Raw genomic sequence first — 10,482 nt, 5'->3', positions numbered from 1 at the left:
AAAGAGAAAGAAAAAAATTTGGAAAAAATACCCAATATAGACCCACTTTTTTCGCTGTATTCTAAAAACTGGCTGTTATTTTAAAGAAGATGTCTTCAGATTTTTTTTTTTTTGAGATATAATAGCCACGTAGTAGGGGTGGAAACAGGTCGAATTCGGTCTGGATCCTGATAGATCCGAATATGAATCCAAAATACCTACAATAGATCCGAATCTGAATCAGATTCGAGGAGGTTAGATTGAATCTGAAATTCTTATGATAATACTGGATCCAGAGAAAAAATAGAACAAAACAATTTTTTCACATGTAAAGAATGCATCCGGGTCAGATTTTGTTTAGGATCAACTCTATATCCGAATTAAAATGATGATCCAAATCCGACCCGAAAGTGATCCGATTGAACAGATTGGTACCTGATCCAAATCCACATTCAGATTTTACTTAAAGAATCCATATCCAAAAACTTATGTCAAACTCGGATTGGATATCTGAACAAATCCGATCCATTTGCAGCCCTACCACGTAGGCCCTTTATTAAAAAATATAAAATGTCTTTAGTAGTAAATGGACAGTTTAATAAATTTATTATATAACTCTTGGTTAACATGAGTTAATTGAATTTTTTTGGTGCTAATATATGAGTTAATGTTTGCTACAGTTGATTGTATTTACAGTGGGCTTAGCAAACAAATTTTTTTCTTTTGTTTTTTTTTCTGCTTCTAACAAAAAAAAATGTGATCTACATGTTGGGACTGGATTTTGTTTTGCCAAAATCCAACTTATAAACAGTTTTTTTTTTCTGAAAGATCAACGGCTATGATGCATCATTTTTTTCTAACTCTTAAAAACATGTTTTTTGTCAAAAAAAAAAACATGGTCCGAGAGTCAATTACTACTAAATCAACTATGTTGAACACATCTATGAGATTAGATTGAGTCAAAACAACTTGCATCATAAGATTCATCTCGATTGTAGATCTGCACTTGATGATTGAATGAAGGTAAAATTCATATAAACCGTTAAATTCCCAAACTGGTCGTCAGGCAGTTACTTGGCTTGGAGCTTAAATTTTGGAACTTGGACAAAAAAATTTCCCATTTTTTCCTAAAGAATTTCCAAGGCCATGTTTGGAAGAGATAAAAACTCATAGAAAAATATAGTTTTGCTTATGAGAGTTTTTGCAAAAAAGTTTTTGGCTTGTTTGCGTAGCATGAGAAAAATAGAGTGAAAAAATGTAAAAAAACTAGAGAGAGGAGGATGGTGGTGGGTGGTGTTGAGATGGATGGGGAGATGGTGGGTGGTGGTGAGATGGGTGGTAGGGAGTGTAAAAATAAATTCTCCACCTCCCTCTTGGAAGAATGTTTTCTATCAAAAAGTATATTTTTTGAGAAAAACTCTCTCAGCAAAAAAGTCTCTCTTTTGAAAAAGTCAAAAAATTGGCACAGATTTTCTATTTTGCATCCTTTTCCTTGTATCTTTCTTGCTTCCAAACATATCATAAATGTCAAATCGATCTACATGATGGGAAGCTCAGCTTATCTAAACACTCCATGAAAATGAAAATTTCTAATAACAAAACAAATCTACTATTTTATGACCAAATTTCAAACTAACTCTATCTATAAAGTATGGCATCAATCAGACAGCCCACAGCTTGATTTTTGAAACCAATTATAATACGGAGTATTAAGGTAAAATAGGATCCAAGACTGATCCAACAAATGAATCCCATAGATCCGAGACCAATTCAGCAAACGAGTCTCACGTCTCATCAAGTCGACAATGATCCAGAAGGCTTGGTAACTCTCAGGGATAACCAAATGGATAAGATATCAAGACCCCTAATGCAAATGAGATGCTTACAAGGGAGAGTTGTGAGAAGGATTGTAATGCAAAATGATCATCCTAAGAAGGACTGTAATGCAAAATTCAAGGAGACTAAGTCTCCTAAACAAATATAACTTTATTATATTAAGAGAACCTCACCACCATGGGGTCGCCTGCGTGGCCAGCAGGGTAGTTATCATGGTGGTGAGCTGAAAGCACCAGATCAAATCCTGCTATCGCACAAGTGTGTCCATAGCTTTTTAGAGGTGAGCCACGTAAGTCCGGGTAGCTGTGGGTAGGGGTGGCAATCGGGTTGGCGGGTCAGCATACCTCAACACGAACCCGACCCGTTTATTAAACGGGTTGGCATTGGCGGGTTAGCGGTCAGGTTCGGGTAAACGGGTTGACCTGCCAGCCTAACCCGTTTATTAAACAGGTCAGTCGGGTTGGCATACCCCTAACACGAACCCGACCCGTTTAATAAATGGGTTAGGCGGGTCAACCCGTTTATGACACGAACCCGTTTAAGCGAAACCCGAACCCACCCAAGAAGCGGGTCGTGTTAGATTTTGCCACCCCTAGCTGTGGGGCCAGGGGCGTAGCTAGGATTCATGTGAGGGGGGTGGGGAGGGGGGGGCAAACAGGGGTGTAGCAAAAAAAAAATTTGGTGTGATAGTATGGGGTTTGGGGGCACCGCCTCCGAATTTTTTTTTTGAGATAAAATAAAAAATGGCTACAACTATTAATAAAAATCTATTTCATATGGACAAATCAAACTATTTGCTGCAGTCAAGGTTGGGCTAGGACTGGGCTACAAAAATGGATAAAAACCTATTTCATATGGAATCAGGGCTGGGCTAGGACTGAGCTTTTAATTTTTTTTTTAACTGGGCCGGGAGGCAGGACTGGGCTACAGCCCCGCTCCGCCTATGTGTGGGGCCACACCTAGGGGTTTTCTCACTTTGGTAAGGGTTTTTTGTCATAAATAAATAAAAAACAAAGACAAAAATATAAAAAAAAACCTCTCATCTTAAAACCATTGAAGAAGAAATAAAGAGAAAAATCAGTTCCTGTCGTAGGCGTAGTGTAAAACCCGCAAAATTTTGATAATTATCAAAACAAATAAATATTACAATTCTTGGAAATAGATATTGTAAAGTGATATAGAGTCGATCCAAATAGACCTTGTATCCATGCTGGATCAAATGTATCCAGTATTTAGATTCAAATACAATGTATGGATTCAGATCTTGGATGGAGTCAAAACCCACTTAAAATCAAATTTCAAATTTGCAATTACAACTAAATTCGCAAAGCACATCTTTAAATTTTCATCTCTGGTGAAAATCGCCCTCGTTATGAACATAATCTACTGATATACACTTTCCAATAATTCACATGAAATAACGAGGGTTTTTTCTCATTTGGGTCCCAAATTCGGGAATTTACTAGTCATATATATTATAATTTTGATTTATGATTCTCGAAAATTTATTCCTCATAAATAGTACTTATGCCACTTCGTATGTCTTACTTACGCAATTTCGGACTTCGCTCATCATTGAGGTAGTTTTAGACGCAAAGAAGTGCAACCAAGTAAGAGTTGGTGCACTGGTGAGGTTGGTTGTCTCAGCGGGAAGAGAACGTGGTTCGAATCCCCTTGTACGCCAGAATTTTTTTCAGAAAATGTTATTTTTGTAAAATGCGTCAAAAGATGATAAAATGATTATTGTTGCAAAAATATGCAACAAAACAAGAAGTGGCATACTAGTGGGGCTCGTTACCCCTTAGGTTGAAGAACCCTGGTTTAAATCCTCTGTGTGCCAAAGATACTTTTTACTAAAAACATTTTTGATTGAATTTTTGAAATTCGAAATAGACATCAAATGCTCATTTAAGAAGGTATTAAAGTAGTAGTATATGTTTTTCTCTTTTTCAAGAAGGGAGCTGAGAGGGTGGCTATGGTTGGAAACCCAACCGTCTAGAATGGAAAACACCATTCCACAGATTTTCAGAAAGGGGTGGCTCTATCCCATTATGGGTCTCCCACTGATTTAAGAAGGTGGGGGTTACAATGCCTCAATTATGAGGTAGGTTACTTGGGGAAGGAAAAAAAAAACGGAAATCCATAGAGGGATTACAAAAATGAGTTTCATTGAAACTCGTTCCCTTTCTCTCAACCTTTTCCCTCTCCAACGAGTAGACTGTCTCTACTCCTCCTCATCTCCATTCTTTCTGGCGATGGTTGGCAAACGAGGAAGCTCCGACGTTAGCAAGTAGACGAGTGCTCCACCGTCAGATTTTGTAGCAAATGCCGTGTGACTCTCCTTTTCATTTCGCTGCCACCATTGATCCCGACGAGGAGCTTGCGCGGGGATACCAGATGTCTGCAAGGAAGAGCGCTTCATCGTCGGATTTGCGTCTTCACGAGGTAGGGATACCTTTCTTTATACGTGTGTGCAATGTCATTTGATCTAGTATGTCTGAAAAATACCATGTCAAATTCGGTATGTGGGAGTGTGAGAGTATTCATTTGATTAGTTGCGATGAAATTAAATTCCTATGGTTGCACACAAGTTACCAATTTTTCATTCAGATTATAATGGTTATCTAGTTTCACGATTTTTGAAGAGAAATGAAAAAAAAATGTATATATTTTTAAACATCGGTCTACGCTGGTACATAACCCAACTTGCATACCCACGGCAGGGGTCTGATGGTGTCTCACATCGAACCTCTAGTGGGATGCTTAGAGGTAGGGTTACTCTCATAACACAGTAAGCCACAGGTCGGACCGAGTCGACCTGTACACTTTCTGTTGGAGATATGCACTCACCCATATTAAAATGTTGACAGGGTGTTAGTGCCCAGTTCAGACCTATGTCAGTCCGGTTAAATACAGGGATTGTTCCAGAGAGTAATGAGACATGATAGCTACTAAATAGCTAAACCGCACCATAGTAATACACATCACATTAGTTAATAAGGCAGGGATCAAGCACCAAATCTTGTATCGTCGGTTCATGAAAATAAGGTTTGAAACGATCTAGGAAGGTCACTATGGACAAGATAGTACATTCAGTGAATTAGATTGAACTGATATACATCTAGAAATATATATATATAAAGAAAAGAAGGTTCAGATCAGCAACATGATGCCTTAAGCTGAGCAAGTAGCATTTAAATGAGACATTGAAAATATGATTCAATGCATAAACGAACCGAGTTTATGCAGTATACCTACGTCAAACATCAGATCAGTCCATTAACGTGACCCTTGCCATAAAGTTGGGGTCGGGTCTAGCAGACCAGTCCCATTAGCGTGACCCTTGTCACTTGGTTACAACTGAAAAAAAAAAGATGTCAACCGGTTCAACGGATTGGAACTCAAACCTGGAACAGGTTTTGACTTGGGTCGCGAGATGGGTGTGGTGTTGCTGCACCCAAGTTTGAAGCTGACAGGGTGACTGGGTCTGGGCTCAGCAGAACCGAACCCAACTGTGATCTTGAGCAACCGGTTGTGAACAGGAAATGTGGATTGTCCACTTAACCTACCTGGCGCTGATGTTGGGACTCGTTCCAACGTCTATAGCAGTGGATTTGTGTGACTGTACATGTTCGGTGGCTGCCTGTGTGTTGGTGGTTGGTAAAACCGAGTCCAACAGTGACCAATGTCTTGTGTTGGCAAACTCACAGTGGTGAGTCAGCGGACCGAACCCACTGCTATTGGTACTACCATAGCAATCGGTTTGCCTGATCATGCCGGTTACGGTGGTTTCGATGAAGTGGATGGGTGGGGGTGCTATACAACCCATAGCTGCTGATATATATAATGGACCATCTTTTCCACCATATGTCGCACAAGGAAATACCCACTGTCGTATTATGCGGAAGGGGCTGGTAGTGGCCACTTCCCTAGTGTGAACCATGCACGTGGGTGAACCATGGTGGAATGCACATGGTTGTGAGAATCAAAGGAGCCGAAATGCTCGCCCACTCGGAAGGGGTCGTAGAGCATGACTTGAGTATGGTATAACTCGAGATAAAATTATATGTCAAAAGGGACATGTGAATCATGTAAGCTAACTGGCATAAGAAGACTTCGTCGAGTTAGCCGTACATAATATATATGATAAAATAAAAAAGAAAAGTTTTATGAGAACTGAGCATACCCGAAATGGGTATATGTTACTGGTTTCTCATGGGGTTTCTGGGTACACCACTGCAGTGTATGTTACTGGATTCTCGGGTTCTGGGTACACTGGGTCGCAGTGTATGTTACCAGACCTATGGTCTACTTTGGAGAGAGTGGATGGTACACACTCTGTGAGACATACTTGTGTTGTGAGAGCAAGGCGTCTCACCCGGTCCCCCGTCCTCGAAGTTAGGGGACCAGGACTACCAGTGAGTCCTAAGTGGTAGGTCTGAGTCTTCTGCAGAAGAGTTATGGGTGCATCCAATGTTAGTTCTCGCCAATTGGGGATCTCTCTCGATCGAGCATCGTGCCCATTTTGGGTATCTGTACGGCTAGTTATATAGGTTATAAATAATGAGCCCCCGTATAATCTCGGTCCTCTACGATGTCGAATGCCTATGTGTACCCACAGGGTAAATAATAAAGCGAATAACAATACTAATATAGATGGTAATGAACAATAAAAGGGTAGAAGCTCAAGTCAGACACAACTTAGAAACTGAAATCATAGGATCACTTATTCAGAAATCATATCAGACATGATCGCACCAGGAAGAAAAGTCCTTTTTCATAAGTATTAAATTAATGTCAAACCATAGCTCACACATACCTATTCACATGACACTGCACATATGTATTTAGCACTGTATCACTTACTCAGACAGTGGTAGTCTAATTCCTTTGTAGTTTACTGTTTTCAGGTGAAGCTATAAATGAACTATCAGAGTGAGGGTGGCGGCTTTGTCGGGCGATCATGGCACTACTACTTTTCGGTTTGATGTTTCTGGACATTTGAACTTGATGTAATAAACTTTGTTATGATGGAATAAGATTGAAGTTCTAAGTAGCTTCCCATTTGTTTAGTTGAATGTCTTTATGAAAAAAAATTCTGTTAAATTTACATTAAAAATAAATGGGCCATTACACGTTGACCTGCATTAGGTCAAACCACGTTATATCTAGCTCACTTGTGTGTGTGTGTGTGTGTGCTCGTATTACCTTTGACATAGAGCAAAGCACCTTAAGCCCACAAGGTCTCCTGCTCGTCCAGTGGGAGCAACTTGTGAACACTTAAAACCCATAAAAAGCATCTCTTGCTGCAAGGTCAAATGTGAGTGTACTCAGTGGAATGGGGTTGTTACTGCTTTATCACAGGTAGGGTAATGTGGGCTTGATGGTCGTGTCCTCAGCCCGGAGTTTTACCGTGCAGGAGGTGAGTCCATTAAGTGACCTAGTTCTTGGTGAAGGTTTTTCTTGGTTATAAAAAAAACACACACCAGCATGACTAACTGGGTGATTATGAGTATGCTGAGATGAAGACACCAGATCAAAGGTGGGCCACATAAGGCAAGGTGGTCTTAGAGCCTCACCTAGGGTTTTCCTTGCTTGGTAAGGGTTCTTCATAAAAAAAAAAAGACAAGAGAGATCCTAGTGCTTTGCCAACTGAAAACATTGCTAATGTGCAGTCACTGATGAAGAGTTTTCCTTTGGCCTAACAAAAAAGAAGAAAAAGTACAGCTTTGTGTTCTGTCCACCTAAACCAGGGGTGATCATTAAATGTGGTCCATAGGTAGCCAAGCACATAATTAATAATGCACCTAACTTATCAAAGATGACCCGGTCGGTCAGCACAAGATGTCCATTTGTCCACTGTACGCTTACGCTGGGCATTGCTTTGAACTATCTTTACCAAAGGCAGAGTCCTCAAAATATCTGGTAAAGGGGATAATCTGAGATATTGCATTGATGAACACATCACAATATGCCACTTTATCTTATTTATCTAAATATGGGTATGTCTAAACAAAATATACTTGGGTACGACTTTGGTTTCTAGCGAATAAGCAAGTATCCCTAATTTCAAAGTGATCGAGAATCCATATTTATTTATCTAAATATGGGTATGCCACTTTATCTTGTTTGCCCTTTGTCCTCACCTTAAGCATTGGCAATTTCATTTTACACTCAGGGAAGGTTAAAATGAAGGTAGAATGCCATGCAAAGATGCTAAAAGAAAACAAAGCATGAAGTCATAATATACATGGTAGGTAAGTAACTATCCCTTAGTAAAAAACTTTATATATATTGGCATATCAAATCCTTCTTATGTGATCTACATGTGTGGTTTAGTAGAAATCAGCCCTTGATTCTTCTTGTTCTTCTGGTGTGTAAGTCAAAATTTTTGGAGTTAAAAAAATTTAGCGCATTTTTAACCCTACAAAAAATCATAATTTTATATTGAAAAAAATTGTTTCAGGGGTTTATTCATACTATCTTGACCATGTTAAACAAATTCATACAGTTATATTTAGTTAAAACAACCTCCTCTATGAGTTTCAACTAAGAGGTTCCTTTTCTATTAGGATAGTAAATATTTTCCCTATACACATATGCCAAGTTATCAACCAACATTCTTGTTGCATTCCTCATTCACTATTTTTTTTTGGAAAGGCAAGCTTGGGTTAGGCAGATCCCACCAGTTACACAACATCCCATTGGGTTTTGAACCTGCAACATCCCAACACATGATGACGTGCACTAACAGCTCCTATCAAACAAGCCGACTCATTCACTATTATTGTTACCATATGTGTGCTTAGCATTGACTGTTAGTAGGGATGCACACAAGCCAGGTTAGAGCCGAGCTTGGGCTGACTGGGCTCGGCTTGAGTAGGAAAACTGGCTGTTCAAGCTCGGCTTGAGCTTGAACAGCCTATGCTCGGGATGGGCTCGAGCCGAACTCGAGCAAAGCTCAACTCTAGCTGAACACATTTATAAAAAATTTCAAAGCTTTTTTAAAATTTGTGTCAAAAGTATTTTTTGAAAGAAGTGTAATTGGTGGGATTTGAACCCAGGCCACTTTCAAAAGCATACAAAGGCTTACCCACTCAGGTAACATGTATTTTTGTGATGATGCAAGGAAAATATATAAAATCTAATTTTTTTATATAACTGTGAATTGAGCTTAATTGGGTTTATTGAGCCTAACCGAGCTGGACTACCTGTTCAAGCTCGGCTCATTTATTTTTAGAACAATCTCAAGCCGAGCTTAAACGAGTCGAGCCCGAGCTAGCTCGGCTTGCTGTGCATCCCTACTTGTCAGTCATGCCTAAAAAAGAAAAATAACATAAAGTTGGTTTGTAGATGTCACAATATTCTTTTTCTTGGTGCTGCCTTCGCCAGCTCTCATGTGCGAATGGAATTGGGTGCAGTTGGTTTTGACTTGTGGTAACTTTGAAATTTAGTTATCCCAACCCATAAATTGATGATTGGATATGAGTTTTCTCTCCTGTAAAATTTAGGTATTTCCTGTCTTCTCCATATTATGTAATATTCTGACATGATTGGTCTACTTTCAAACGTCTTGTTCTGCATAAAATAAGACTTGCACCAGCAGACAGGACACTCATAACTTGAAAAATTTAATCATTACAAAATTGTTTCGTCCATAATTTATCAGTGTATATGTTAGCAGCAGCAGCTTGTTAAGTGGTATGCTGTTCATTTGATATGACAAAAGACTGTTTTGCGTGTTTTCAGTGCATCAATTTGTGAATCTGAAAACTACAGAGATCAGGCTCCATTATTGTGTACTGTCATAAGCCATCTTGTACACACCTTGCAGAACTTATTTAATGTTGGGTTGGAAAGAAAAAATGCTTGCTTTATTTTGATGGTGCATTTAATTTTTGCAGTATCAATATGCAAATTATTGGAATCCAAATTAAAATACTTGGGAATGAAATGTTGAAACTTCAATTGATCAACCAGAGGGCCGACTTTTCCTTTGTGCTATTTTCAGGTGGAACCTCAAAAGTATGTTCTTGCTCTCCTATAGTTTTTATTTTCTTCTCTTTTTACTCTATATCTTAAGTTCTCCATTGTGAATGATGTGTTACTAATATTTTTTTCATCTAGTAGAAGATATCTACATGCTGTGCTACTGTCTCTATTCTGTCATAATTGTTCTATAAAATGCTGTCATTGACGTCGGTTTGTTGAAGAATAGTGTTTGTGGATAAGTGATTTCATTCTTATCATTTGTGAACATGATCCACAATTTTAGGTGAGAGTGCATGGCCTTGCACAGGTTGTGTAGATCTATCAATGACATGATTAGGGATGAAGATAAAAGGTCTCATGTGCTAAATTGCATGTTTTATTAGGGATGGCAGTGGACCGGGGGAAAACGGGCCCCGCCTCGCCCCGTTTGGACCGGGGATAGAGGACATGAAACAGTGATGGAGGCCGGGATGAAGGTTAAAATAAAAACCCGTACACTAATGGACTTACGCTTTTCCCCCCTCTACTCCGCCATACCCGCCCCACCCCAATCCCTATTACTAAAATAACTAAAATGCCTTTAGGGATGACAGTGGACCGAAACGAAACGGGCCCCACCCTGCCTCAGCTGGTTTTGATCGAGGATGGAGGACATGAAACGGGGATGGAGGTTAA

The sequence above is a fragment of the Nuphar pumila genome, chromosome 1, assembly GCF_984573655.1.
Source record: "Nuphar pumila chromosome 1, dmNupPumi1.hap1.1, whole genome shotgun sequence".
NCBI classification, from domain to species: domain Eukaryota; kingdom Viridiplantae; phylum Streptophyta; class Magnoliopsida; order Nymphaeales; family Nymphaeaceae; genus Nuphar; species Nuphar pumila.
Note: the sequence above shows the minus strand (reverse complement) of the source record.